This window comes from Cyprinodon variegatus, unplaced genomic scaffold (genome assembly GCF_000732505.1).
Source record: "Cyprinodon variegatus isolate N-32 unplaced genomic scaffold, C_variegatus-1.0 Scaffold152, whole genome shotgun sequence".
In the NCBI taxonomy this organism is placed as follows: domain Eukaryota; kingdom Metazoa; phylum Chordata; class Actinopteri; order Cyprinodontiformes; family Cyprinodontidae; genus Cyprinodon; species Cyprinodon variegatus.
Genome location: NW_015150605.1, coordinates 614,716 through 620,056, shown reverse-complemented (window position 1 = coordinate 620,056; position 5,341 = coordinate 614,716). Strand labels below are relative to the sequence as shown.

Below are 5,341 nucleotides of genomic sequence, written 5' to 3'. Positions count from 1 at the left end.
GAGAGAGAGAGAGAGAGAGAGAGACCGGCCGCCTGGTTTGACTGTCAAACGAGGCTCAGGACACCTGTATGCAAATCCCTGCTGCATGAAGCAGGCAAATCAGGGCGAGATGTGGAGGCAAGGCAGCCAGGGATGTTTTCCTCCTCTAATGAGGCCGATAATACAGGACAGGCTCCCAGAGACCAAGATCATGAGAAGTAAAGGCGATGGGTGGGGGGAGTTTCTGTTGTGTCCAAAGGGGGGCCCGGGTTCCCTCCATGGGGCTTGTTGGTAAAATGTACCAGGCTGGGACCGGTGTTGTAGGCAGGGGCGGATTTACCATTAGGCAGTTGCCTGGGGCCCCAAGTTCCCGGGGGCCCCATAAAACTCATGTTACATCCATCCATTTTCTTTACACGCTTAATCCAAAGTGGGGTCGCGAGGGGTGCTGGTGCCTATCTCCAGTAATCAATGGGCGAGAGGCGGGGTACACCCTGGACAGTTCGCCAGTCCATGGCAGGGCAACACAGAGACAAACAGGACACACAACCATTCACTCACTCACTCACACCTAAGGAGAATTTAGAGAAGCCAATGAACCTAACAGTCGTGTTTTTGGACTGTGGGAGGAAGCCGGAGTACCCGGAGAGAACCCCTACATGCTCAGGGAGAACATGCAAACTCCATGCAGAAAGGCCCCTTGCCGGGAATCAAACCCAGAACCTTCTTGCTGCAGTGCTACCCACTGCGCCACTGAGCAGCCCAACTCGTGTTACATGTATGGTTAATACAAATATTACTTATTTGTGCAGATTAATTTTTTTTGGATAAAAATCCTTCCGTTAAAACGCCATCAGAACGCTTATAATATTTTAAGTGTTTCTCAGCCCCCCTTGTTTAGTGTCCACCATATTGGATCAGTCTGTTTGCTGCACATGTTCAGAAAGGTCCAAACAGACAGCAGCAATCATTTGAAAACAAATGATGCAAAGAGCAGTGTTGCCAAATTAGCGCTTTTGTCGCTATATTTAGCCTCTTTAGACCCCTCTAGCGCTTTGATTTTTAAAAAAGTACCTAGAGCCAAATCTAGTGACTTTTTTTCTGCTAGTTGAGACTTTGGCGACAACCAGAGGCGTAGCAAGACATTTTTTATAAGGGTGGCCAGGCAATAAGCAATGTACACTGAGGTGTGGCCGAAAGTAGATAGGAACCAGATCCTCACGGTGAATCTACACTGTTCCAACAGGAAAATTATCGAGCATCCATCCATTTTTTCTAAATAAAGACTAACTATATACTTTCCCTACAGCCTTCACTAACAAATAGACACATATATTTAAACATCCGTAATCTCTAGATAAAATGGATAGTGGTTAAAACTCAGTTTTGAGTTCTGGGACATAAATTAAGCATGACTTACCTACTTGTATGAATAAACATTCTGCATAAAATTGATATTTACAAGCACTAATATCTACATAAATTGATTATTTGATCATTTTTTATTTAAATAGTTATTTATCTTTGATTTGACTGAACTCATATTTTTCTCGTTACCCCACATAACACAAAATCTAGTTATGAAAAGAGCATGAATTCTGTACTTATCATCTTTGATGTTAGTATATTGATGTGTATAATTAACCACAAAAAATTAAAATGTTTTGAATATTCCACTTGAGAGTATTACTGTTGCCACCATCTGTATTAGAGGGGGAAAAAATGGTGGGGTGGCCACAAGGGTGGCCAATGATTAGCTAAGGGTGGCCATGGCCTCCTGCTGTCCTCTATCTTGTCTGCTGTCATGATTCATGTAGCTATTGTTTCATGCAAATGAAAAATGGAAAACAGATAAGCAGACCATGGCTTGAAGGACTGGGTTGTTTACCTTTTTAGAAACACAGGAATGAGCAATCAGCTATGTGAGCTTAGTGCTTGGGAAAAATCTTTCATTCCTTTTGAGACAGCATGAAAAGGCAGCAGTACGGTGGCCCTGAGGTGCAAAACACATTTTTCCATGTGTGTTTTGCACCTCAGGGCCACCGTAGAGCAGAGTACAAAACATAGAGAGGAAAACAAGAAAAGAGACAAGAAGAGAGGGACAAAACATAGAACAAATAATGGATGTCTATTCTATTAACATTTCTCTATCTGTATAATGGGTCTGTTTTATGTGTTGTCTTCTCAATTCAGAGGGCCCCCTGCCTGTCTTTGCCTAAGTCCGCCCCTGGTTGTAGGCACATAATTTGTCATATGAAATGAGGGAACCAAAGGGTTGTTTACTGCCTGGAAACCTCACATCAAGCAGATGAAAAGCTGTGATCATATCTCAATATTCCTGAAGTTAAAGGCAGCAGGTGAATTTTTACATCACTGTCCAAATAGGTCTGTAAAGGTCAGGGGTGGAGCTAGATGGGGGGCCAGGGGTTGCCATGGCCACTCATAGCCAATCTGTGGCCACTCTACCATTTATTTCCCTCTGGTGGCAACAGTAATACTCTCAAGTGGAATATTCAAAACATTTTAATTTTTCATATATTAACAATTACTTAACAGCAAAACAATGTGGTTAATTATGCACATCAATATAGTAACATTAAACATGATAAGTACAGAATTCAAGCAGAAATAGATTTTGTGTGTCATGGGGTAAAGAGAAAATGTGTCTCTGCAAGTCATCTAGGAGTCTTCAGGGAAATCATAGATAACTGTTTTAATAAAAACATATTGAATAATCAATTTATATAGATATTGTAAATATCAACTTTATGCAGTTATTGATAAAAGTAGGTAAGTAATGACAATGGAAAAGATGTTCGCCCCACAACTCAAACCTGATAGAATTTTATCCACTATACCTTTTACTTAGAAAGCACAGATGTTTAAATATATCTGTCTATTTGTTGGCAAAGTCTGTAGGAAAGTATAGTTTGTCTTTATTTAGAAAATATGGATGTTTTGCTTGTTAATTTTCCTGTTTGAAGAATGTAGATTGAAAGTGAGGTTCAGGTGCCTATCTACTTTGGTCACCCCTCAGTGTACATTGGTTAATGCCTGGCCACCTGTATAAACATTTTCTGGCTACGGCTCTGGTAAAGGTTTAAAAAAAAACCAGATAAAAATCATGTGATTTTTGTGTCAGTCTTTAATTTCCAATAATATAATCAATTTAGTATTCTATCTTAAATGCAGGGGCCTTAACAGGGTGGACTGGCCCCTGTAGAACAGGTCCTGATTGGGCAGATAATTTCAGCTAAATTGTGAATTTCTCTCAGCAGAAACGTATAACCCAAGGTCATATGCGTCACTCTCTTGCTTTCAACATTCTCACATCCCTTTTTCTCATCTTGCTTCCATTGAAGACCCTCTGACTATTAAAACTCACCTTTTTCAGAAATCATACTCTAACTGCTGTTTTATACTTTCTTCTACTGAACATCATCCTTGATAACATTTATATCTCGTCCTTTATTCTACAGTCCTTGACTGACCTGAAGAATGATTAAAATGTGTCATCCGTTTTCCTATGCTGGGATTTTCCAGCGCTTCAATTAACTTCACAGGACAGGTTTTGATTTGGGAGCCAGGCACCCAACAGGTTTTAAATTTACCCCCCTTGCGTGCCTTTCTCATACCTCTACATTTTGTATCAGCTTGGCAGTAAAGGATGGTAATTATATTGAGTAAAATCATTGATTTCCTATTTAATTAAAAAGTGCCCTTTGTAGAAATGTCCTACACAAACACTTAAAAGTGTGTAAAGTCCCCAATTAAGTTCAAGGAATAAAAATAATGTATCAAAGAACCAAAACCTAAAGGATTACTGGCTGTTAAACCCACACACACCTTAACCTGTACAGGTTAAGATGAAGATAACTAATGCAGAGATGGTTTCAATAATTAAAGATGGCCAACCTCTTGAAGCACGTAATCCCTTTGACACAACTAAAGTGTGATCTAAATAGAATTTATGGTTTTACAATTTCAAAAATTTATATAAATAAACCAAGTTTTTATATATAGAAAAAAAAAGACAACTTTATTCACAATTCAGACTTTATTTTGGAAAATAACTCCAATACAAAGGTCAATTCTACGGATGAGATGCATTCAAATGTTGCATAGGCACGTTTTGTTGATTCTCAGAAAGCTGGATTTGAATTCCAATTGTTGTATTCCTGTAAGAGAAATAAAATTCAAATTGGAACATAGTGACGGTTAAAACAGGAGATTATAAAGCAACAGTAGCCTCAGATAAAAACTTTGAATCAGGAGCTGGATGCTCTCATACGAGGTGTCAGAAAAATTTATACTGTCATCACCGGCTGCATCGTTTACGCGCAAATACACAGCTTAGGAGTTTACCTTCAGCAAGGTCCCTCAATGAGCTGTGATCTTCTATCGACTTCCAAACTATAAATGGGGAGAAAAATGCTTTGGTTAGAATAGAAACAATACATATTAAATATTAAAAGGCAGTAAAGTAGCCTCAGAATAAAGTCAGAATCAGGAGCTGAAGATCAGCTCTCATAGTAGGTGTCAGAAAAGTTTGTTTAGCTTGTCATCACAGGCTGAAATAGAAAACCACAATAAAAAAAAAAAAATCATGACTCACCAGCTGCTCCACAGAGATTATAATCCCTGGATTATTCCATCATCGTTGGATTGAATTCATCCAGTAGAGACATTTTTATGCAGACACCATCAGCAATATTCTTTTTGTCATATTTCAGTCTGTGAAAAAGAAACAAAGAAACAATGAGAAACCTGATTATTTAAAGTTAGATAACTGAAAATAAACCTGAAATAAACTAAAACTAAACAGAACAGCTATAATATTGCTTCATTGCAGGCAGCTGGTATTACATGCTCAGTCTTAATGTGTTAACTTAAACAGTATATGAAGAATTGCATCATAGCTTTTTACAAAAAGACTATTTTTTCCCCCCAGTTACAACAGTTTTACCTAAACCATGATGGGTGTAGCTCTTCAGTCCACGTGTTAAACCGTTAAACAAAAGGAACAATAGTGGTGTCTAGAAATGGTTCCTCTAAAATCATTACACAACTTTCTGAAAATGTGTCGATTGATTAAATCACAATAAAAAAACGAAATTCTATATAAGAAAAGCCAAAACCGAACAGTGGGTTCTGCTCCTGCAGGGCAGCCACGTGTTTACTGCGCCACGTTAACTAAAGAAACTCCCTTTATGAAAAATACTTGCAGTTATTTTTTATTTTATCCCCTGCTCTACTGACTCCCATCTTTAGACGACAGAAATGAAAATATCCCTATACGAATTTTTAAATAGGTGTAGTGATGTTAAGTGAGCTCCGACCTCTTTCCATGTCGCTGCAAAAA

General features: G+C 38.6%; 1 long non-coding RNA gene across 2 annotated transcripts; it reads right to left on the bottom strand.

Moving 5' to 3' along the window:
* Nucleotides 1-4,003: 4,003 nt before the first annotated feature.
* Nucleotides 4,004-5,341, bottom strand: LOC107086414. 2 transcript variants are annotated; one of them, XR_001481309.1, is made up of 4 exons: nt 5,319-5,341; nt 4,595-4,713; nt 4,345-4,392; nt 4,004-4,157 (listed from the first exon to the last, which is right to left on the bottom strand). It is a non-coding gene; the product is annotated as an uncharacterized LOC107086414 (long non-coding RNA). The 2 variants fall into 2 exon arrangements; XR_001481310.1 differs by lacking the exon at nt 5,319-5,341 and adding an exon at nt 4,946-5,274.